Raw genomic sequence first — 26,612 nt, 5'->3', positions numbered from 1 at the left:
TCAAGGTCAGCCTCAGCAACAGTGAGCAATTTAGGGAGAACCTGTCTCAAAAATGAAAATAAAATAAAAATAAGAAGGGCTGGGGATGTGGCTCAGTGGTAAAGGTTCCCTGGGTTAAATGTTTGGTAATTAATAATAATAATAACAATAATCATCATAATAATAATAATAAATTAAAAATTATATGGCAACCCATTAATGTGTACAATGTATATGGTTTTATGTATCAGATTAAAATAATACCAGATATTACATCTCTTTAGGATGTCTATTAAAATTAATTAATTGAAAAGGAAAATAAGTGTTGGTGAGGATGTGGAGAAATTAAAGCATTTCTCCATTACTGGTTAGAACTGTAAATGATGCAGCCATTATGGAAAGTAGTTTGGTGGCTTCTCAAAAAGGTAGGTCTAGAATTGCATGGTGCTACAGTAATTCCACTGGTAGGTGCATAACCAAAGAATGAGAAAGCAGAGACTTGAACAGTTACTTGCATACCAATGTTCACTGCATCATTGTACAGCATTGCCAAAAGATGGAAACAACCCAACTATCAATCAACAGATGAAAAAGCAAAATATGATATATATATATATATATATATATATATATATATATATATATATATATATAAAGTTTTGACACTTGCTACAACATGATGAACCTTGAAAATGTAATGCTAAGTGAAATAAGCTAATACAAAAGGCCATATATGATTTCACTTAAATGGGCAAATTCTAGAGTACACAAGAGGAAATAAAGTAATGGGAAATTACTGTTCAGTGGTTACAGAATTTTCTTTTTCAGGTGATGAAAACATTTTGGAAATAGTGCTGACAGATGCACTATATTGTGAATATAATTAATGGCCATTTAATAGTACACTTTAAATAGTTAGATGGGCAAATTATATGTTGTGCAATTTTATGTTGTATGTATTTTACACAATCTTTAAAAATTAATAATGTAATTTACCAAAAACCATTAAATTGTACACTCAAGTGGGTGAATTATATGTTATGTGAATTGATTTCAATAAAATTGTTAAAAATGAGCAAATTATGAGTAGACTCTTATCTCAGAAAAATGAATAGCAATAAGCACATAAAAAGATACTCAACATTATTAGTCATTAGGGAAATGCAAATCAAAATTACAATGAGATATCACTCCTCACCCACTAGGATTGCTATAATAAAAAAGACAGATGATAACAATTGAGTAGGATGTGAGAAATTAGAACTGTCCTACATTACTAGTGGGTATATAAAATGGTATATCCATTTTGGATAATCATTTGGCAGTTCCTCAAAAAGTTAAACATAAAGTGAACATATGACAAAAAAATCCACGCTAGAAAAATTAAAATATTTATCCACATAATAAATTATACATGAATGTTCATAGCAGCACTATTATTAATAATGAAAAAGTGGAGGAACAACACTTTCGTCCATCAAATAATAAATGAAATACAATATATTTATATGATGTAATATTATTGACAAAGAAATACATGGTGTTGCCACATGAAAGAACTTCAGAAAAAATATGCTAACTGAAATAAAATCACAGAAGACTTCATGCTTTTGTATTTTCATTACATGAAATGCCTGGAATGAATGAACCTATTGAGAAAGCATGGATTTATGTGGGAGCAGGGTAGAGATGGATAGAGTGTGATTGTTTTCTTCTTGGAATGACAAATATAATCTGTTCTAAATTAGATCCTAGTGTCATTCCAAAAAGAAAAACTATACCCATAACTCTGTGAATATACAAAGTGTCATTGAATTAGGTATTTTAAGTGGGAACAATCCTATGAGTTTTGAATTATATCTCAATAACACTCCTAAAAACACAGGTGCACATTGAGGGATTATGATATTTAAGAATTAAAAACATTGCTTATATTCATTTGATTTTAGAATTGTAAACTGAAAATTTGAATTTAAACCAGTTGTTAATACGGATTAAAAATAAAATACTAGAAGACTTTTTGGTTATTTCAATCTTTACATTCCCAAGCCATATGAAATCAAGTTCAAATTCACACTTCACTCTTTAAATTGTTTGCATTTAGACCCTCAAAATCAACCTTGATGTCCAGTTTATCTATTTCCCCATACAAAATCTGAAGGAAACACGTCTGCTATGCTTTTAAAACTCTTTAACCTTGTGCATGCATTTCCTTGATCTAATCTGCTTTTCTTTATTTCTACACTGATTTCAGCTCAGGATGTTCTTCATTCTTTTACCTCTAGTTTAAAAAATTAAAAACAAAAAAAACAAAACAAACAAAAACCCCTGAACAACAACAACAACAATAAAAAAAAATTTTTGATTGCTATCCAAAGGAAAAAGACTACACTTCCATTTCATTTCTTCTCATAATTATTTTTTTATGTTTGTAGGTAGAGGTGTGGTCCTTGGGACTAGGGTCCTGGTTCTAACTTTCTTAATACTTATAAGGGGTTGGCCTGTTTGGCGTGTGATGAGTTATCAATACATCTTTCTGTAAGTAAAAGTGTATAAAAGCAGATTCAAATGCTAGTTTCTTTGATTAAGATTTAGTCCTTAACATATTACGGACTTCATTCTGTAAACAAGACAGACAATTCTAATAAAAACTAAGAGCCATGGCTGTTTTTCTTTATATTTACAAAATAATTAAACAAAAGTGAAAACATAATTGGAAGATTAGATGCTATTATAATTCATTTTGCATTTTAAACTATGAAAGCCTAATTAAAAAAAAAAAAAAAAACTTTAGGGTAAGCCTGTCTCTGTTACTTCTAGTTTTCAAGATGGATTTTATTTACAAAGCTGAGACCACCTATTTCTTTGGGGCCTTCTATCATTTATAGTCACTAAGGTATTTCTATGAGGGATTAGGGATGAAAGGAATTTATCACTGAAGGCAATTTTAGACTTAATGCCTCATTCACAAAAGGAAAAGAAAAATAAACCCTCCCATTTTTCAGCCAGTCAGGTTTTTAAATTTGTCGCAAATGAAAAACTGAACTTGCTGGGAAAGGGTGATTTATCTGTTTGTAGGGACAAAAAAGAAAAATGTATGAAAACCTTAAAACAATACCCATTTCAAGAAATAACTTAAAAACATTGCTGCCTTAAGAGAATGAACTATTAAATATTTTAAATTCTCTCTCTCTCTCTCTCTCTCTCTCTCTCTCTCTCTCTCTAACACACGAACACAAACACACACACACACATACACACACCCTTCTTTGTTGGCATGAATATACACTTGCTCAAAATCTCTGACTCTTGAACTTGAAACTGGAAGGTCAGATAAAGGTCACTAAGGTCATTATTACCATCACAGTCTTCAAGAGCACACCCCTGAGCTTTCTTACTTCCAAAACAACTCCTAAAGGCCCAGCCCATTCTGTTTCAATTGGCAAAACCATCTTTCAGCAGTTGGTCCTGAGACAATAGCTGAGAGTGTTACCAAGGGAATGAGCTTTGAAGGGGACTGATTAGTGTTGAACTAACAATTTCAAGACTTGAAACTGTGTGGAGTTATAAGTTGACCTTGTTCATAACTTTTCATAGCATGATTATAGTAATAAAGGAAGTTAGAATATGTGAAAGAAACTGCCCTGAGTAACTCTCTTCTGATTAAAATTTGACAATGAATACTGTTTCTAAAAAAGGGGATATTTTGAAAATTTAAAACAAATCAACTTTTCTAAAAAACATTATATAAAATTACTAAATATCTGGATTTATAACACTTGAATTCCATCAGTTCCTCTTCTTGATAAATATTACATGTAAATGCAAGCATACCCACAGACGTTTACATAAGGATATATAAACACATTGCTCCAGGGTGTAACTCATTTCATAAATGTAAATCTGCAAGAAATATCCCTTTGTGCTTTCAAAGAAACGTTTTTACTTTTAACTATATATTTTCTATTTTGACCAGCTGATGGAAAATGGTAAAGTTAATGTTTCTGCTAGTCTTAAGACTGGGAGTTTAAAGTCAAAATTTATGCTCATTTATGAAAAATAAAGTACCATTTTGTAACTCATATTTTGTAAACTGAAATTTATGTTATCTATACATATGTCAGTCAGCTTTCTGTCACTGTAATAAATACCTGAGATAAATGAACTTTAAAAATAGCGAAGGTTTGTATTTGCTTATGGTTTCAGAAGTATCAGTTCATGGTCCTTGGCCCTGTTGGACATCATGAAGCACATCACAGTGGGAGCCCATGGGAGCCGGACAGCAGAGAGAGAAAGAGGGAGGGGCCTGGATCTCTATATTCCATTCAAGGGAACATCCCAAGTGACCCAGTTTTCACAAATTTCTATTTTCTGAAGGCTCTACCCGCTCCCAGTAGCACCACGACTGGGGACCATTTCTGTTTTATTCAGCTTTTTCATTGCTGTGACAAGATCTGACAAGAATGATAGTAGAGGAGAAAAAGTTTATTTGGGGGCTCACAGTTTCAAGAGGTCTCAGTCCACGGACAGCAGGCTCCATTTCTTGGGGCTCCAGGCAAGGCTGAATATCATGGTGGAAGAGTGTGGCAGAGAAAAGTGGCTAACACAATGATTAGGATGCAGAGAGACAGATTTCACTCAACAGATACAAAATACATACCCCAAAGGCATATTTCCAGTGACCCACCTTCTGAAGCCACCACCTACCTGCCTTCAGTTACCACTCAGGTCAGTGGGGTCTCTGATTCCTAATCATCACGTGAGCTACTTCCCTCTGCCACACTTTCCAACCATGATCAGCCTCATATCCAGCCCAGAGGAATAGAGCCTGCTGTCTGTGGACTGAGACCTCTGAAACTGTGAGCCCCCAAATAAACTTTTCCTCCTGTAGAATTGTTCTGGTCAGTCTTTTAGTCACAGCAGTGAAAAAGCTGACAAAAACAGAGTCTTCAACAGATGGACCTCTGAGAAATAGTCACAAACTAAACAATAGGAGTATGTACCACCTTATTTCCTCCCACATATTGAATTGATATTTTATTCTTGATTCTGCAACCTAAACCTCCAACAAATATCTACTCAAGCCTGTGTCAGATATGTTAGATACTTTTACTAATTTTGGAGATAGTAGAACTTCACAACTCTTAATAATAGAAATCAATCTGAATAATTTCAAGACTGTAATTTTACAAGAAATATGGATGACAGAGAACTTATTAAGGGGATGTGCAGTCATAGATTCAGATAACAAGGAATTCAAAAGAAAACAGATTGGTGTCTTTAATAATAAGTTACAATGGCAGGTAAAGATGAATAGAAAAATGTACACATTAAAGCAACACATCATCCAAAGGCATTATGTGAATTTATTTGGATCCTGATTAACTATATTAAAAATGAAACAATAGGAAAGATTTTTAATGCTTATCCAATATTACATATTTATTATTCTTCAGTTATTATGATTGTATTTAGGTTGCATTGAAAATAATAAATGTCTCATCTTTGAAAGAAATATTCTGTTCTCTTTGTTTTTTGTTTGTTTGTTTAGTTTTGGTTTTTGGCAGTGCTATGGACAGCCAAAGCTAGGGAAGCACTCTCCCACTGAGCCATGCTCCATCCCATGAGAAATGTTCCAAAGTGTTTATTTGCTTACATGTTTGTCTGTCTGGGATTTGTTTAAAAATAATCCACTGTACATTTGAGTATGTGTTGGGTGGTTGGAGATGGGGGAGCAGGTTGTAAAGAGAGGCAAGATGAAACAATATTGATCAAAGTAAATAATTATTGAATCTTGGTGATGGGTTAGTGAGGAACAATTTCAGCACTCTCTATATTTTATGTTAAGAACTCTAAAATGTGACTAATGTAGAAAATTTAAAAAATGCCCTTCAATACTATAATGTAGCACTAGTTTTCCCATAATACCCACACTGTTAGAAATGATCACCACTGTGATTTGAACCCAAATAAGCAGATATTTCTTGATAATCTCAGGTTTGATCATCCCTTAATCTAATTTCTCAATCAGAAAAGTAAGAGAAGCTCTGTATTGAACTCATTTAGAAACCAGGGGCCTCATTTTTGCCAAATTAAAATAATATTTTGGGTATTTTTAAGTGTTGTCAATTTCATAAAAGTACTCTCTTTCCCTTTGATTTCCTTGTATACACAAGGGGATGGTCTGTCCCACATAAACTCAAAAATTCAAGCTGTTTAGTCAAATTGAAAGATTATTTTTAAAGAATTCTTTGCATATTAACATGAAAGAAAATGAACTTTGCCAAACCAAACAAATAATTCACAAGTGTTGACATTATTAGTTATTTTCTCTTCTTTTAGTTATAAGGATCCCTGAAAAATTGAGTTAAAATGTAAAGAACTGGGACTGGGGATGTGGCTCAAGCCATAACGCGCTCGCCTGGCATGCGAGGGGCGCTGGGTTTGATCCTCGGCATCACATAAAAATAAAGTAAAGATATTGTGTCCACCAAATACTGAAAAATAAATATTAAAAATCTCCTCTCTCTCTCTCTCTCTCTCTCTCTCTCTCTCTCTCTCTCTCTCTCTCTCTCTCTCTCTCCTCTCTGTCTCTAAAAAAAATAATGTGAAGAACTAGTATTCCCATAGAAACAGGGCCAGGGCCATTGGATTTTTTCTACCTTTCTTTTAGCTGTAGACATTTTGTTAAATGAACCAGATTCTTCACCTATAAAACACTGTAAAAACACGTAATTCCAACCAACTCAGTTTGATTTTTAATAGACTTTTTAAGAAAATTGAAACATTGGGGCTGGGGATGTGGCTCAAGTGGTAACTCGCTGGCCTGGCATGCGCAGGGCGCTGGGTTTGATCCTCAGCACCACATACAAATAAAATAAAGATGTTGTGTCCACCAAAAACTAAAAAATAAATATTAAAAAGTTCTCTCTCTCTTTAAAAAAAAGAAAATTGAAATATTGAAAAATATGATAGAAAAGAAGAATGTGCTACAACGGGAACTGTAACAGCACCTGGTAAAAATGTATTTTTCTTGTCATTCTTTTTTTTTTTTTTTTTTTAAAGAGAGAGTGAGAGAGGAGAGAGAGAGAGAGAGATTTTTAATATTTATTTTTTAGTTCTCGGCAGACACAACATCCTTGTTGGTATGTGGTGCTGAGGATCCAACCCGGGCCGCACGCATGCCAGGCGAGCGCGCCACTGCTTGAGCCACATCCCCAGCCCCTTCTTGTCATTCTTGTAAATTATTATAATCAAAGTCATATATGGATCATTACCTTGGTTTTTTGTCTTCCTTAATTTTCAGCATATTTTTCCAAAAGTGTTAGTTAATTACTATCATTAATATTTCAAAGATGGTGAAACAGCTAAAAAAAAAAATTAATGACCTATGTAAGCTTACTCAGATTCTCAAGTGGAGGGAACAAGGCTATCTTAATTCATTTTCTTTTGCTAAAACAGAATACCTGAGACAGGGTAAATTGTAAAGAACAAAGATTTATTTGACTCACATTTCTAGAGGCTGGGAAATCTCTGAGCCTAGCACCAGCATTTGATGAGAGACTTTGAGCTGCATCATCTCATGGAGGAAGCAGAAGAGCAAGAAAGATGAGAACAAAAGAAAAAAAAAAGACCTTTTTATTAAAAAATTTCACTCTCATGATAACAGCATTGATCCATTCGTGAGGACAGAGCTTTTGTGGACTAACGACTTCTTTTTAAGCTTCACCTTCCTACACCTTCCTGCTTTATGGCAGACCAAATAGAGACCAGATGAAACTTGAAGCACATAATGAAACCTTAGCAAGGTCCATTCCCAGATCTGTTTATTCTAAATCTGGGATTCTTTTTATTGCATAAATCCTGTTGTTTTCTATATAATCTCAATAATCACATTTCCCAAAAGCTCTTGAAACATATCATTTCAGCATAACTCTTCATGATTTTTTGTCCTGATTTACCTTCTACCAGGTCTTGTTTCCTTTAAGACAATAAACTACCTAAAAACACCTTGTCTGCAAAATGATAAAGTAGATTCTGTTCCAAAGAAGAAACACTGAAAAAACAAGTATAAACTATTTAGAACAAACTTTGGTAGAACTAGAAGATAGGCAAAGTTTAAATTGTTTTAGTAAATTCCAAATTTAGAAGACAGCAACATAAAAATGCAAAGATTTTTTTTTTTTTCATTTTCTATGTCCTATGCCTTTGCTACTTATCAGCAGTCTTCCAGAACTATTCCCAGAGTGGGACACTGATCATTAGTTCCAGAGAGAGCTGATTAGAACTTATTGACCAATTATTGCATTATGTCTGTTCTAATCTATCTGGGGCTGGCTAACAGGAAATAACACAAGGTGATTGACTCTGTTTTCCCTAACTGGGAACCTACCCAGAGCACTGCTCAACAGCATTTTGAGGCAGCAGACAACATGAAGCTGTGTGGAGCAAAGATTATACTCCAGACATAAAATATATAGTCTAGAGCCTGAAAGGAAGAGCTGGAGAAAGATTCTTGGGAAATCAGGGCTTTCAAAAATATTTGTGTATTTGGAAGAAATAGGAAAGTCATTAACATGCTTGGAGAAAAGATGCACACTGAGAAAAACCTAAGAAGACCCCAAGTTTTCCCTTTGTTCTCCTCCCAAGTTTCAGTGCTAGACAACACAGATGTTGAAAGAAGGCTTCAGTATACAGGATCCAACCTGCAAAGACTAATAGGGGCTTTTCTTTTTTTCCTTTTTTCTAATTTTAATTTTCTTCTCTCTTTCTCTCTCTGACTCTTGTCATTTAAGGAAATTTCAGTCAAAATATTAGCTGACAAAAACTAAGCAAAAGAGACTCAGTAACCACAATACAGCAGAGTATAGACTAAAAATTGTTGGCAAAGGTCACTAAATAAATGGACTACCACAACATTTAACATTCAAAAAAATATGGAAGAGAGAGAATATGATTTTCAGTCACCATGTTGTAATAGTCAACCATCCAGATTTCAATAACAAAACAATGCAAGGATAACAAACAGGAAAGTGTGGCCTATTCAGAGGAGCATATTAAATGCACAGAACTCATCTTTGATGAGGCAAAGACATTAGACTTGCTAAAGACTTTTAAAAACAATATTCAGTAAGTGTTGAAGAAAAACATGACAATAAAACTAAAGGAATTTAGGAAAACTGTGTGTGTGTGTGTGTGTGTGTGTGTGTGTGTGTGTGTATACTCTTGTTGAGGGCCATAGTCGGGATGACGCATGGCATTTTTGCCAGAAGTAGTGGTTGAGAGGTGACGCCAGCGAGCCATTAAGATGATGACTTTTGAGTTCTCACGGAGTTCCTGTTGAGTTCTGGTTGAGCTCTCAGGGGGATTCCTGAAGAGTTCAAGTTGGTTGGTGAAGTTCCTGTGGTGGGAGTTCCGGTTGGTGTGTGGTGTGTTCCTGGAGGAGCCGAATGGATGGCATTCGGGAGAGTTCCCGGGGAGTGTGCTGGTGGAGTTTGGAAATAAAGTTTGTTCCTGCTTGAGTGGCTCGTGATTTGTGCCCAGCCAGACTGCGGCATACTCTCTCTCTCTCTCTCCCACACACACACACACAAAATGAGAGAATCAACAAGAACATCAAAATTATAAAAAAAGAACCTCACACTTTATAAAAGATGGCAGAATAGGCAGTCTCCTACTCATAACCCCCCACAGTAACAATAATTATCAGTTATCCATGGACAAAAGTTACCCTGTGAGAGCTTTGGTTTCCATATAGAAGGCTGTGAACCAGGGTGAAGCCATGACATAGAATACCACTTTGAGAAATCAGGATTTTAATCCATATTGTTTATTCACCAACAATGAATCCAAATGAGACCCAGAAATAGTTTCATATGTCCTCAGTTTTAGCCCAATTCACCTTAGGCTTTGTACCAGCACCATCTGCAAAGTACCAGAAGAGGAGTCAAACCTATTCATGCCTCAGGTAACAGGCCTGTAAACCTTGGCCCCAGATGTAGTCTGTGACCCACCTCCAAGCTAAAATGGGCAACTTATCAAAACTTAGTGAATGAAGTGAAAGCTGTGCCAAGCTTTCATAGCAATGAAGACTTACATTAAAAAAGAAAGAAAAGTTTCAATTCACCTAACATTGTACTTTCAGAAAGGAGACAGCCAAAAAAAAAAAAGAAAGAAAAAGAAAGAATAAATTTTGCTCAAAGTTAGCAAAATGTAAAACTTGATAAAATGAAAACCGATTAGAAAGACAATAGAAAAGATTAATAAAATGAAGAGTTGATTTTTTTAAAAGAGCTTGACTATTTGTCTCAATTCTTCTCTCTTGAATGTCAATTTTCTCTACTGAATTAATTTCAACGATTCAATGTCCTCTTGTTAGCAAAGCTAAAAACCTAAAGAGTCATCTTTGTAATCTCCCTTTTAATCAGTATTTGCATCCTTCCATCTGGAAAATCAATTGAATCTACCTTCCAAAACATACACTTTAACCATGTACTGTTCTCTGTCTCCATTGCCAACACCTTATTTCAAGCCAGCATCACATCTTGGCAGGATTAGGGGAGTAATTTTCCAGCTGCTCTTCCTGCTCCAAGCATGTTGCCAACAATCCATTCATCAGCCAGAGCAATCTTTCAAAACCATATTCTAATATATTTCAAACATATAAATTGTTTAAATAACTATATAACCATCATAATGAAACCTACATCCTGGTTCAAATAATGAAATAATACTTCCCCTAAAAACTATCACTATGCAAAAAAAAAATATTCTGCATTCATAAGCCCTTGCTATTCTTTATTTTAAATGCATAAAACCCAACCTCATATGATCAGATAGGCTTTTTCTTTTTGAAGTATTTTAAAATGGAATCCAACTGATTAAATTCTTGTGTATTTTTTTACTTGTTTTTGTCCCATGTGTTTTCTGAAAATTTTTGCGCTGTGGTGTATGCTTGTAGTAGATTCATTTTTGTTGCTGTGCTGATCTCCACTATTGTTCGTTGAGCCACTTGCCCCTGAAGAACATGTGCATTGTGTCTGGTGATCCACATGATGTATCCCATTACTGGTGATTATTTCATCCTGGAGCTGTCAGTCAGACTTATTACTCAAGTGACCCATTTTCTTGCTAGGATTAGTATATTGTATGGGGTTACCTTGAGATGACATCCCTGTCCTCAAACCCTCTGACTTGTCTGCTTTTAACCCATTGCAATATGAACTCATGGAATACTAATTTATTCAAGAGACTTGATGTGTTGCTTTCAACATGTGTTTTCATGCTCAAATGGTCACAAATTTTTGCCAGTGGGAGTGCCTTCAGTTGGTTCTTTTATGTTGCTGAGAAAGCTCTTCTACCGAGTACTTTTAGCCCTCAGCTAAATATTATTATTTCATGTAATCAAGGGATTCTTTTCTTTGTATTTACATACTTTGATCACATTTTATTTTGCATGAAAACCTTAATCACAGCCTTTTTTTATAAACATCATTAGGGACAATCTGTTGGTTGTACTCTCTGTTTTCATTTCCTCTTAGAAAACATTGGTATGGTGTGTGTATACCTCTTGTTTCTTTTCAAGTGTATTCCTGCTCCAGGAGGTTGGAAAATTCTGCACTATAGTTTTCTGGATCCTTAAATTGCTGTTAAGGATTTTATATTCTATCACTCTTTGTAGGTAAAATGTGTTTTGAATCTGTCACTTTAAATGTCTTCTCTTTCTTCTACAGTTTCTCTGTGCTTGTTTAGGATTCTTACTATGGTTTTGGTAAGTGTCCTCCAAGGGCCTGTGTGTTAAAGGCTTGGTCCTCTGCCCCTGGCACTATGAGAAGATGGTGGACACTAAGAAATGGGGCTGAGTTAGAAGCCTTCTAGTCATTGGGGGTGTGCTTTTGAATAAGGTTGTGGGGTGCCATGTCTCTTTAAGTTTCACTTCCCAAGGTCATGAGGTGAGATGCTTCTTCTACTAAACACACATACCATACTGTTCTATGCTGCCACAGATCCAAAGGATCAAGACCAACCAATCATAGGCTAGAGCCTCCAAAATTCTGAGACAAATAAAGCTTTCCTGTTTTTTTTTTAAAGTTTTTATGTTTAGTTCTAGATAGACACAATACCTTTGTTTCATTTGTTTGTTTGTTTGTTTTTACGTGGTGCTGAGTTTTGAACCCAGTGCCTTAAGTGTGACAGGCAAGTGCTCTACCACTGAGCCACAACCCCAACCCAAGATTTCCTCTTTTTTAAACTGATTATCTTAGGTATTTTTTATAGTAACAAAAAGCTGGCTAATACAACTGCTTTGCCTTTTATTCCCACTGGTTAATATTTGTTGTGTTGTTCAACCTGTAAAAAATCTTCCATTTTGATAATACATTATTCAATTCTTCCTTAGTATATGCTATAAATACTGTAAGTAATATGTTGCAATGGTATACCTTAAAACATCACCCAGTTGGTTTGATCTTTCCATCAGGTGTTTTATTTATATTGGTTTAGAAGAGGATAATCTTTATCCTCTTCTAAAGAAATATGTACATTTATATTTATGGCTATGGTGGGATTTATTTCTGCCTTTTGATTTTGTACTTTTTTCTAAGTTTTACTATGTTTATTTTTTTAATCTCTTTTACATCAATTCAACTTTGTTTATTCCAGATTCTTCCTCTTCTGTATGTTTGGAATTCATCTGCCATTAGACTTCTTTTAGTGGCTAATCATCTTGTCTTACATAAAGCTGAAAACCTGTATTTTAGTTCTACATTTTAACACTGCAAAATAAAGATTATAATTATCATGTAGAATTCTGTTGTTTGATAGGTTTAACCATGTTAACCAATTTATGCATGGTATCTACAAATTTCCATTTCCATTTAGGTCTTCTTTCTGGGATCATTTTTCTTGTTACTGAAGCACATCTAGAAATTACTTCACTACAAAATCATTAGTTATATATTCCATTGATCATCTTGTACCTCAAAATGCTTTTGTTTCACTTTTGTTCTTCAATGACATTTATAAATTTATGGGCATTTTGATAGTGAAAAAACGATCTTTTTTATTCTTTTCTTTTTTATTTATGTTTTATCCCATTTTAGTAGTTTCTCTTTAATGAATCCACATAATTTCAATACAATTTTTAAAGAATTCATATCTGATGATTTAATCTCGATTAAAATTTAATTCATTTCTTAATTTTGAACAGTCACATCTTTCATCAAAGCAAGAAAAAATACTGGGGAAACATGTACTTCTTTAAATATTTTGTCTTGCCGTACACTGATTGCTTAGGGTAAGGAGTTTGGGTGCTATTGAAAAAAGACTGGCCAGAGAAGTGGTACCTTCGTGTAATCCCAGGGACTCAAAACCAGCCTCCGCAATTTAGCAAAACTCTGTCTTAAAGTGAAATTTAAAAAAGGACTGGAAATGTGCCTCAGTGTAAAACACGTCTAGATTCAACCCTCAGACTCCCCCCAAAATGAAAGCCTTAGTTACATACAGCAGCTTAATGTACAAGCCTGCCAGGGCAAGCAGTCACTGTGGATGGCTATGTTATGTACATGAGGTCAGGTACTTCCTGTTTTGCCTTCCTGATAACAGGAAGGGAATCTGCCCCATCTATTTACTATTAGTCTGTTCATAGACCCGTCTGTCTGCTCACTAGTAGAAAGAAGGAATGAAGAAATAGACATGCCCTATTTTTTTTTTTTTTGCCAGTGTAGACTATGCAATAATCACCCATATCCCACTAAGAAGAACCTGTAAATTCATTTGACTTTTTCATTAAAAAATAAAAGTTCTAGAACAAGGGGGAAAGTCTCCATGGTACTTAGGCTAACTAAACTGTGAAAAATTGAACTCTAGAATGGGCAGAATGAATCCATAAGTCAATACATTACAAATGTTCATTAGGAACAAAATGTTCAATTCAGTTCAATAAGGATCTCATTCACCAAGTAATCAAAATTTTTCAGGTGATTAAGACTTTTAATCATGGTAGGATTGGTAGGTCTGAACTCTCTGCAGAGCAAATTGGCAGCTTGGAGAAATGAATGATATAGTCTGAGTCTCAAGAGAGCACAGAGCTAGAGTTTTTTTTTTTAACTCTTCTGGGATATCAGTCTTTTAAGGTCTTCACTGTATGGATAATACCTACCCACATTATGGACAGTAGTCTGCTTTACTTAGATATTAATTAGACCTAAAAAAATGCTTTTACAGCAATATCTTTATTGATGTCTGATCAAATCCTGAGTACAGAGATCTATGCAAGGTGACCTACCCAAATCAACCACCACACAGATCAGGTGATGTGAGATCCTGAGCACATGAGGTAGAGCTGGCAGCAGATTACTGTAAAGTAGGTGATGAAAGTATCCAGGTAAAGGACAGATTGCTGTGGATTTTCAGAATAAATACAGTGTGCAACAATATTCTACAAAATAATATTGTGTGATATTATCCTAAAGTTAAGAGTCATATATTAAGAATATTCCTAAAGTAGAATAAACATAGTATCTGTCATATAAACAAAAATCCCATATTCTCCGTTATATGTAGAAGCTGAAAAGTTTCAAAGAAGTACAGAATAGAAAAGTCACTATCAGAGCTTGGGAAGGGGATGGGAGAGGGAAGATGGAGAGAAAATAGCTAATTAGGTACAGAGGAGTAGTCTAATAGGAAGAAAAATATCTGATATTTTATTGCACATATAGGATAACTATGGTTGACAGCAATATTCAGAGCTTGGTTTTTAATACATGTCTCCACAAAAGAAACCTGACCTCAGAGGAAAAATGGCAGAATCCAGGGTTGAAAAAGAAAATAGAAATTGAATTAAAATATCTTGTTCACCTAAAATGCAAGAAAGTACTCTATGAATGATAAGGAAATGCTAATAGGACAAAAGTGAACATACAGAAGTTCCCACTGCACAACTCTTAGACGTTTTATGCACAAAATAAAGTTGATAGTAACAAAGTACAACTCGTTGAATATTCAAAAGCTGTGGTTCAAAAATACATCTGAAATAAACTAATTAATTAAATAAATGAACACAAAGTATGACAAAGGAGAAGAACATAGTCTCAATAAATCCCGATACACTAATTAATGAAAAGGAGGAAAGAAAGGTATAATAGTTACCATTTGCTTTCAGTGGAGACTCTTAGAAGACATTACACAAGATAATAATAATAATAATGGAATAAATTGCCACTGTATTTAATTAGACAGAGTGCAAAATGATTACAAGATCACTTCTAAAATATGTCTGTCAAAGACACATGACCTGAATCTAAACATGAGGCACCATGATGGAAACACGCATGGAAGGATGTCATGCAGAATGAATGGCCTGTCATCTTCAAAAGCATTCAACTCGTGCAGTAGAAAGATTGGGAAATTACTGAAAATACAAGATGACTAAAAAGATGAGAAATACACGCAATTTGTGAATCTCAACTGGAATGTTGTGTTTAAAAACATTCTTAGGAAAAATGGCAAAACTTGAGTGGTTCTGAGAATGAGGTGACAGTGTGGAATCACTGTTCATGTGTTGTTATTGATTATTACCTTGTGGTTTTGCAGGAGACTGTTCTTGTTAGTAGGAAATGAACACTAAGTGATATGGGAGGGATGGTATGAGGGTTTATGTCAATAACTTTCCAATATTTACAAAAAATTACTGTTGTAATTTTCTGTAATAAAAACAAAATTAAAAATTATCTGCAAAAGAACTTTATTTAGGCTTTCATTTTTATGTTTAAGAGTTGCATCCAAGCACTTTAATTTATTGCAAAGACAGAAAAAAATCTGTAAATCTACAACTGTCCTTAACCCATAAATCCAGAACATGTGAAATCAAATTATTTAGTTAGAAGGTATATCTGCTAATAAAGATGTAGTTAATAATTACCACTGAGTCAGACTATATCATGGATAGTTTGAGTATTGACAAATAGTCTAGAGTTTTAGGTTTTGCTTTAAAATACAGTCATTCTGTATTAAAACTAGATATACTATCTTTCTAAGGTGGAAGAGTATAGATAGCTATTGTGTCAGTCTTTGTAAATAAATACCAATGCGACTCTCTCAGTATAAAAACTATAATCATGCAAAGATCAAATAAATTACTTAAATATAATATTTCCAGGAAGGCTAAATGGTTCCAACTTAATAAAGCATTTTTAAAAGATTTTTACAATAGTGCCAAAATATCAAAGTTTGTAGAATGCCTAACAAATCCATTTTCTCTCCATTTATAAAATGATCTAATTTTTATGGCTGTCTAGTGAGCAATTAGAAAACTCCAGAAATGTTTTATGTGTAAAATAAACCCCAAATATTCTAATATTTTCTATTTGAGAAATGAATTTTTTGAAAAAATATTAACAAAAAATGCCATAAAAGCTGGCTCTAAGAATAAGGAATAGTCACTGAGGGGGATAGTTCATTAACCAGAGTGACATTCAGAATTTTTTAAATTCCAGAATATTGGAAATATTAGAAATATGATATTCACATATTCTTGATTTCACATTGATCTGCACAATACCTCTGTATTTTTAAAGTTTTTTTTTTTCTTTTCCATTTGTATCAGAGATTAAAACTAAGGGTGCTTAACCACTGAGCAACATCCTCAGCCTTTTTTTATTTTTTGTTTTGAGACAGGGTTTTATTCAGTTACTAGGGCATTGCTCAGTTGTGCGGCTGGCTTTGAACTTACAATACTCCTTCCTCAGCCTTCTGAGTTGCTGATATTACAGGTGTGCACCACTGTGCCTGGATTTAAAGAGGTTTTATAATATAATTAATAAATTATCTCATCTCAATTTTAGATCAGCCTATTTAGACTAAATGTTACAAAAGGCATATATAATGATTCAGTCTAACAAGAAACTAACCATATTGGAGTCAAAATTATGTTGTTTCCCTTTTTTGTTCTAGTGCTCCACAGGGGAGTAAGACCTTATAAACTCAGCAGTTCTCCTTTCTGTATTTTAATTCAAAACTATTTTAATGAAAAACTGATGCACTTCCATATAGACACAGAAATTGGAGTCACAATGTCTCTACCTGTAAGAATCATGTTTGTGCAAAGGAGGGTGTTAACTGACTCAAGCTCTCAGTCCAAAGTTTCCACAGAGAAACCCATAAGACTATTCTTTACACCTGAGAGTGGACTTATCAATGATAGGGGAAAGCCAAACATTCTCCCTATGATCAATAAACAAAAAATCTGGCAACATATCCATGTTCAAAGCTCAGCATATAACTTAAAGTCACACCAGAGTCACAGAGCATTTCACAGACAGGAGATGACTAGCTGGGAATGATAATGCAGAGAGGAAAACATCACTGTCACTATTGATTTATTCCTCCCCAGGAAGAGCAAACCCATGATTGTGAAAGCAAGGTGCTCTTTGATATTCTATTCTCAGGGTTGGAAATCCAGTGATGCAAGTGAGACAAAACTTCATAGGACCTCTAGAATAACAACAACATACTCCATTTATTTAATTACAACTCTCCATTTATTTAATTAAAAATCAAAGAGTAAACTCCAGTGGGGGGACAAATCGATAGTTCACTGAGGTGATAAAGTCTATCAGGTAATAAATTCAGGGGAAAAGTGGTGTGCACATGTTCATGGTAATGTTAACTAAGGATTAACAGACAATGCACTCATTTTTTATCCACCATAAGCAAGTGCTTCTGTTATTGGACAATTTGGGTTTTACAACATCTAGAAGTCTATGACTACAGATGAAGAGGCAGACATTTGCCTATGAACAGCCAATATGTTCTGCCACATTGTACCAATATGGCAGTTCAGTCACACATATGCATGGGTCTCCTCACAAAGCACACTCATGTCTTCCTCAAAGAAGCTAAAACCAAAGCTGGTGTTTGGTTCTTTCTAATTTTAAGGGTTTATAACCCTTATGGACTAATGACATGATTAATATAGGTCAAGACCTTTCCCTACCACCCCCAAACTCATTATCCAACCAGTAACAAGATAATTGAAAAATGGATAATAAACAACTATAGCTAGAAGAGAAACCATTAAAAAACACAACAACTGATTACTAAAAATGAAAGAATTATGCTAAGTAAGAATTTGAAGTACACATTACACTGGTATTAAGAGGGATTTTTCTTATTTGACCATATGGATGCTGCCTACTGTCTGCAACAGACTTTGGCCTTGCCCTCTGAGGAATTTTTCCTGGTTCATTATGCTCTCTAATTGTACACAAATGTTTAATTTGTGGATGTTTCCATCAGAGCCTATAAAGTGACAAAGTCTGTTTTCTAACGTGTATTTCTTTATTTTACATTTTTATTAGTGCACGATAGTTATAAATAATGGTGAGGTTAATTTAGACATATTCATCCATGCATATCATGTAATTTATTCCATTTCAAACCTCAGTACTTTCCCTTTCCCTCCTTTCTTTCCTCCTCCAATCTTCTTCCTTTACTCTATTGGTCTTCCTCCTATTAAGTTATGGTATTTTAAATTGGTGCGTTATAGATTTACAGAAAAGTGTGATTCATTGGGATATATCCTATGTGCACATACCAAATTTGTTCAGTTTCATACTTCAGTTCTGACTGGGCTGTGACTCTCAACACAGTTCTTTCCCTTTCTCATCCAAGGCCCCATCTCCTTCCTCCACTCTAGTGTTCTCCCTTTTGTTTTCATGAAATACCCTTTTTAAGAAATCCTTATTTCTCTCTAGCTTCTGCATATGAGAAAACTTTTGACTCCTGACTCTCAGAATCTAGTTTATTTCACTTGGCATGATGTGCTCCAGTTCCATACATTTACCAGCAACTGACATAATTTCTTCCTCACTAGATACTTGTTTTTCTGCCAAGTTACTAAAGGGAAATAGTTTTGCCATTTTTTTTAATGACTTTTCAGTAGGTATCACCAGCTGGTAAGATTACCATTGAAGCTTGCTCTCTCCTCATATTTTATTTTATTCTATGGCACATAGCTTAGAGTTGGATATAATATGCCCAACTTCATGCTTCAATTGAAATTACTGATTTCTCTATTAGAATAATTACTAAACGAATATAAGAAAGAAAACAAAGCATAAATAGCTTAATTAATATACAGATAAACTATTTTCTTCACTCTAATAGGCAAAAAAAAAAAGGATACTTTTTTCTCATGTAAAATTGCCAGGCAGGTAAGCATATTCTCCATTCCTTGAATTTTGTTTGGCTCTCAGGAAGCTAGATTGATTTTTTTAAAATAAAAGATAAGTCACACACATGTTCATGTTATAGCCCACTGGAAGGAGAAACGAGATGGCAGTACATAACACACTGTGTTAAAATGGAGGCTCAGAAACAATATATGTCACTTTTGCTTCATTTCATTAGTAATGATGTGGAAACGAAATGAAATGGGAATGTACTGGGATTTGGAGAAATGATCACTAACTATGCAGCTGCATGGCCAGGTCATATTCTATCATTATAGAAGAAGAGGGGAATTGGATTTGAAGGACAATTTATGATTACTGTCACACCTTCATTAAAATTAACATTTCTCTGGAATTACAATTAAATATATTAAAACAATCATGAGTCAATTTTTTTATTCATCTCATTAATGAGGTAAAATAAATTATGTTAAGGCTACTTCAAAAAATAGGAGGTTAATTTTATGTGTCAACTTGACTGAACCAACATATAACTAGCAATGTTGACAAATGTTATTCTCTGTATACCTGTGAGGATATTTCTGAATGAGATTACTGTTTGAATCAATAGATTTGAGTAAAGCAGAAACAATTATTTGGGCCTGATATAAGCAATTAAAAACCTAAGTAGAACAAAATTGTTAATAAGGAGGAATTCCTCTTGTCTGACCATTTGGGCAGGAATACTATTATTTCTGGTCAATTCCTCTTCTGGGGTTTTGGGCCTTCTGGCTTTGTACTAGATCTGAAACTAGATCTTCCAGTTTCTCAGGATTTCACATCTGGAATGGAACTATTTGTTGTCTCTGTTGCATTTCCAACTTGATCACAGTGGGTCTTGGAACTTCCCAGCCTCCATAAATATATGAGGCAATTTCTCATTATTAATGTCACTCTCACAATTTATATGTACATAATATTTATAAGTTAATAAATATTATACTTATAATATATTCAATAAAGAAATGTTACTATAAAAGTCATAGGTGAGACAAAAACTAAAAGGCAATAACACAGCATTTGGGAGTATTTCTACCAAAATAAATCTACAAATGAGCATAGTATCTGGGCTCCCATAGACCCTAAAATTAATTGGTCCTTGGATGAGTTTTTCATACAAATGACTTTGTAAAAAGACACATCATTCTTAATACTGTCTTATCCACCTTCTCCATTTCATATTTTATTATTTTAAACTTTCAGCCTCACCTAATTTATCTCATCTGTCTTACCATTTCATCATCTGAATTACTATAGGTCTCATTTTACTATGAAGAATTTTTAATGATACTCATTCTTTGTGCCTTAAGTTTCTATGAATTTTATAATTTTAGATTGAGGCTTTAAGCTGCCTTCTACCTTATTTAGGGAAAACTTAAAAGGAATTAGTTGAATACTGCTTTCTAAGTAGGATTTGCTTTGCTTCTTCCAGGTGCTGCAGGACCTCATTTTTAGCACATAGATTTTAGAGAGTATAAAAGAAAAACCAGTGAAAATATGTAACTGCAGCAAGAATGTAAAGTTCAGCAGAACATGAGCTTAACTGCCACCTGTGACTACACATTGATATGTGACTATCTGTAAGGGGAGGGAATTAATATTAGATTATTTTTTGTTGTTCTTTATACATGCCTGTATTCAGCTAGACTCTATATTTTGCTTTAGAAAGTCTCTAGGTACTTATCAACTATGGTTGAATAAATCTGTTGATATGCAACTTGTGTAGCATGCCATAGGAAGGGACTTATGGGGGAGTCATTTTACTTACAAATTATGGACCACATTTGGGAGCTGCTATCCTTATGATTATTTTCATTTGGAGATCATAGTTTAAATGACTATTTGTTTTCCTCTCTCACAAATTATTTAGACATATTATGTATTGACTTCCTGGAAGTGCAAATTTTTAAACATCTTTTCTTTGAAAAATTCCTGTTTATACCCGTTTTGTCCCTGGAATCATTCAAAATGTATTCCATATTGAGTTGATTTAAATAAAACCGCTCTAAATAAAACTGTGAAATGTGGAATATATATGTATAATATATTTGTATACATACTCATTCATTCAAAATTGTGAATTTTACATATGTATGTGTACATATATTCATTCATTCAAAATGGTGAATTATACACATATTGATTCAAAAAGGTATTTATTTTGTTTAATGAGAAGTATACATTTCAATAGAAATTTAATAAAAGTACTTTTCTCTTAAGTTTCAAATATTCTCACAGTGAAACAAATATTCTCACAGTGAAAAAAAAATCTGCCCTACAGATAATATGCAATGAGGCAATTTATTTGGAGAAATTTATGAAAGCTTGCTCAGAAAAAAATGTCATCAGAATATTGAAATTCTTTTCATCCATAAATTACTTTGTATTTATGCTTATGTCATACGTTTCTCAAGGGGATGTGTAATGTCTGTATGTCCTACACTGATTTTATTTAAATGAATCAGGAAGACAGGATGAGAAGAACAAAATCAGCAAACCCTTAGAATCAAAATTAAGTCAATTTGCTGGTGGGACTGCAAATTGGTGCAGCCAATTTGGAAAGCAGTATGGAGATTTCTCGGAAAGCTGGGAATGGAACCACCATTTGACCCAGCTATTCCCCTTCTCGGTCTATTCCCTAAAGCCCTAATAAGAGCATGCTACAGGGACACTGCTACATCAATGTTCATAGCAGCTCAATTCACGATAGCAAGACTGTGGAACCAGCCTAGATGCCCTTCAATAGATGAATGGATAAAAAAAAATGTGGCATTTATACACTATGGAGTATTACTCTGCATTAAAAAATGACAAAATCATAGAATTTGGAGGGAAATGGATGGCATTAGAGCAGATTATGCTAAGTGAAGCTAGTCAATCATTAAAAAACAAATACCAAATGACTCCTTTGATATAAGGGGAGTAAACAAGGACAGGGTAGGGACGAAGAGCTTGAGAAGAAGATTTACATTAAACAGGGATGAGAGGTGGGAGGGAAAGGGAGTGAGAAGGGAAATTGCATGGAAATGGAAGGCGATCCTCAGGGTTATACAAAATGACATATAAGAGGAAAGGAGGGATAAGACAAGATAATACAAATGGAAGAAATGATTTACAGTAGAAGGGGTAGAGAGAGAAAAGGGGAGAGGAGGGGAGGGGAGGGGAGGGGGGATAGTAGAGAATAGGACAGACAGCAGAATACATCAGACACTAGAAAGGCAATTTGTCAATCAATGGAAGGGTAACTGATGTGATACAGCAATCTGTATACTGGGTAAAAGCGGGAGTTCATAACCCACTTGAATCAAACCGTGTAATATGATGTATTAAGAACTATGTAATGTTATGAACGACCAATAATAAAAAAATTAAGTCAATTTTAAAAAGTATACTAAGACAATTTATCCTACATTAGTGTTGCTTAATCATTTTTTAATTTTCAAAAATAATAATGAAAATTATTAAAAACCAAATACATGAAAACAAAAGCAATATAAAACATCATTAACATGTTCATTTAACTTTATATTAAATCAAATATTTGATGCTCTATAGTTCACAAGTTTTGTACACATATCATTTTGTTCTCTGATATAGTAAACTATGTACACATATTTAACTGATTTAATAGGACTTTCTAAATTGAAATCACCTTGATAAAATGTTGGATAATTTGAGTTGTAATCTTTGCTTATAGTCATTGAACCAGATGCTTGAACTGAATTCTACATACCAGTAGGGAAATGGTAGAAAGGGTAGTGAGAAGGAAGCAGGGGTGTGCATGGGAAAAATACACTTTGATGAATCAGGAGAGTTGAGAACTGATTTTCTATAATATTTTAGAGTAGTAGGGTATTTTTTTACAGTGAAATGAGACAACTTTTAATATATTTTATACCAATATGCAAATATATATTTGAGTTTACACATGACTATCTATGCATTAATATTCATAAATATGCATGTACATCTGAATATATATGTATTGTTATGGTTTGGATGTGAGGTGTTTCCTAACAGCTCATGTTTGAGACAATGCAGGAAGCTTCAGAGAAGAAATGATTGAGTTGTGAAAGTCATAACGCAATCAGTGAATTAATCCCCTAATGGGATTAACCGAGTGGTAACTGAAGGCAGGTGGGGTGTAGTTGGAGGAGGTAGGTCATTGGAAATGTGGATTGGGGGTATATATTTGTATCTGGCAAGTGTAAATCTCTTTCTGCTTCCTGATCACCATGTGAGCTTCTTTCCTCTGCCAAACTCTTCGGCCATGCTGTTCAGCCTCAACTGGAGCCCTGAGGAATGAAGTTGGCTGTCTATGAACTGAGACTTCCGAAACTGTGAGCCCCTAAATAAGCTATTCCTCCTCTACAATAGTTCTGGTTAGCTCTTTTAGTCACAACAATGAAAAAGCTGAGTAAAACATATATATATATATATATATATAGAGAGAGAGAGGGGGGGGTAGAGAGAAGAAAGAATGAGTGTGTAGATTTTATAAGCATGCATGCATTTGAAAATAGGCTGGGTGTGGTGGAGCATGTCTGTAATCCTAGCAACTGGGGAGGCTGAAGCAGAAGAATTGCAAGTTCAAAGCCAGCCTCAACAATTGAGTGAGGCCCCAAGTGACTTAAGAAGACCCTCTCACAAAATTAAAAATAAAAATGACTGGGGATAGTGCTAAGTGGTAAAGTTCTCCTGGGTTTAATCACCAATAACACCTCTTGCACCTCCCACCCCCAAAAACAGGAATTCATAAAACTGAGAGGGTATGATAAAGTAGTGTCTTATAGCACAGTTGCAACTAACAATGTACTTCACTTTGGGGGGGGTACTTTTTTTTGGCTTTTCTTATTTTACCCTGAAACATTCAAATATTTATTTTTAGTACTACATCAACTTGAAAGTCCAATTTTAATCATTGAGCCTTTCATTAGGTACTGTGGAACTAAAAAATGTTTAAAAATAGCTTCCCTCTATTACTTATTATTGTAGTAAGAATGTTTGGTATAAGATCTACTTTCAACATGTTTTAAGTGCACCAAATAATATTGTTAATTGGCACAATGCTGCACTTCAGATACCTAGAAATTCTTCATCTTGCATAACTGAAACTTTATACCTATTTAGTAGAAATTGTCCATTTCTCCACTCCTCCCAAAACCCTCACAACCAGCATTCCACTTTTCTATGAGTTTGACTATTTTACATATTACATAAATGAAATTGTGCAGTACTTTTCTTTTTACATCTGGCTTACTTCACTCAGTATAATGCCAACCAGGTGCATCTCTGTTGCCACAAATGAAGGATTTCCTTCTTGTTTGAATACAATTCCATTATATGTGTACCACATTTACTAAATGAAAGAAATCAACCTGAAAATGCTGCACAATGTTTCTCCAAGTATATGACATTCTGCAAAAGGAAAAACAATGGAGACATTGAAAAGATAAGTGGTATGGGAGAGGGAAGGATGAATGGGTGGAAAAGCATAGAGGATTTTTAAGGGAATGAAGCTATTCTGTATGACTTTCAATGGTTTCTTGTCATACATTATTCAAAACTCATGTTATTGCACAACACAGTAAACCCTAACATGAACCCAGGTCTTAGGTTAAGAGCAGTGCTTCACTATCTGATCGTCTATTAGAGTAAATATGCCACAACAAGGTAATAATTAGGAAAGAAATTATGCATAAGTGGTAGAGGAAGAGAGGAAACTGGTTTTCTGCCTAGTTTTCCTATAAACTTTCAAATGCTCTAAAAAGTATCCAAAAGTATACTGTCAACCAATGAAAATTAGAAACTTAAACTACATTAAGAACATTTTCATCAATCACATAGTAACAATAATAAAAAAAGAAGAAGATAAAAAACAAATTCAGCAGCATTTTTTTTGTTAGAATTTTGTGGAAAATCTACAATTTCTATTGAGAACAGAAAATCATACACCTATTACTGAGGTCACTTTGGTAATTAAATATGCATTTATTTTAGCAAAATTCAATATGCTTTTTTTTTTTTTACTGAAAACCATGTCTAAAAATCTGGGGCAAATAAGAAGTTACTTAAGTTTAAACATGTGGTTTATATGTCTAATAATGATTGGAAATAACAACCAGGTAGAGATTGATTGGATACATTATGACATACTTATAAAATGGAGTAAAATATAATAATAATAATAATAATAATAAATGATTTCTGTAGATACTGATTTGAAGGGAAGCTCAAGTATTTTACATAAAGGAGACCTGCTAGTCTCCTTTATGTAAACAAAATACAATTTGTTTATAGTACACTTTTGCTTTTATTTGTAAAAATTAAAATTTATTTTGCTCATAGAAAATCAGTGAGGAAAGCTAAGGAAAATCGACACAAAAAGCATAGTGATTTTCCTCAGGAGTCTTAAAATAACTAATAATAATGTATTATGGTTTTAAAGCATTTCATGTTACCTAGAATTCTGCAAAAAGATTATGTCAGTCTTCTTAGCAGCCAAGATATTTAGTTAAATAAAATATAATAGAAGTACAAAATAAGTTAATGTTTAGTTTGAATTGAAATTGTTTATTTCTTCAAATTATGTTTATATCCTGATTTTATGCCCTGTTATTTTTATTATTATTATTATTAGTAGTAGTAGTAGTAGTAGTAGTACTTGGGACTGAATCCAGAGGTGTTCAACCACTGACCCACGTTTCAGCCCTTTATATATTTTATTTAGAGACAGGGTTTTGCTAAATTGCTAAGGATAGCTTTCAACTAGTGATCCTCATGCCTCAGCCTCCTGAGTTGCTGGATTTACAAGCCTGTGCTAACACACCAAACCTAAATTATTTTCAAGGAATGAAAATCTAGTAGCAGAAGTAGCCTAGTTTCAAGATTTCTCTCTATACATATTATTAACCGCTGAAAGCCAATTGCACTTAATTCTAGGTCTAGCAGGTGTTCTTTATCTTCTTCCCCGCCTGTCTTTTTTCACCAGATGAAAACACATTGCCAGTGAATTTATGTAAATGTACCATAGGAGCTAATTTAGTGCAGAGGACAAAGATGAGCCCCTTGGAGCTGCAAACAAATAATCAGTACAACTGATTGAAATTCATTAAGTTTAAGATGATGCCTTAAAATGGAAATAACAGTATTAGCAGCTACAAAACAAAAACAGATTCCCGCCAACCAAGGTTGACAGTAATTAGCAATGGAGTATTTTCCCTGAAAATTGGAATACAAAGAAAACAAATCAAGTATTATTAGGCCAAAGATGTATGAACTCTAAAACACATAAATAGTTCTAATGTTTGAGAGAAAAAAGAAAAAAACAACTCTGATTGAAGAATCTTCAGCAATAACTGTGGAAGGACAGACAGAATCAGAAGATAACTGGTAACTTTGAAC

Source organism: Urocitellus parryii, chromosome 3, assembly GCF_045843805.1.
Source record: "Urocitellus parryii isolate mUroPar1 chromosome 3, mUroPar1.hap1, whole genome shotgun sequence".
In the NCBI taxonomy this organism is placed as follows: domain Eukaryota; kingdom Metazoa; phylum Chordata; class Mammalia; order Rodentia; family Sciuridae; genus Urocitellus; species Urocitellus parryii.
This window is presented reverse-complemented; position numbering follows the sequence as displayed.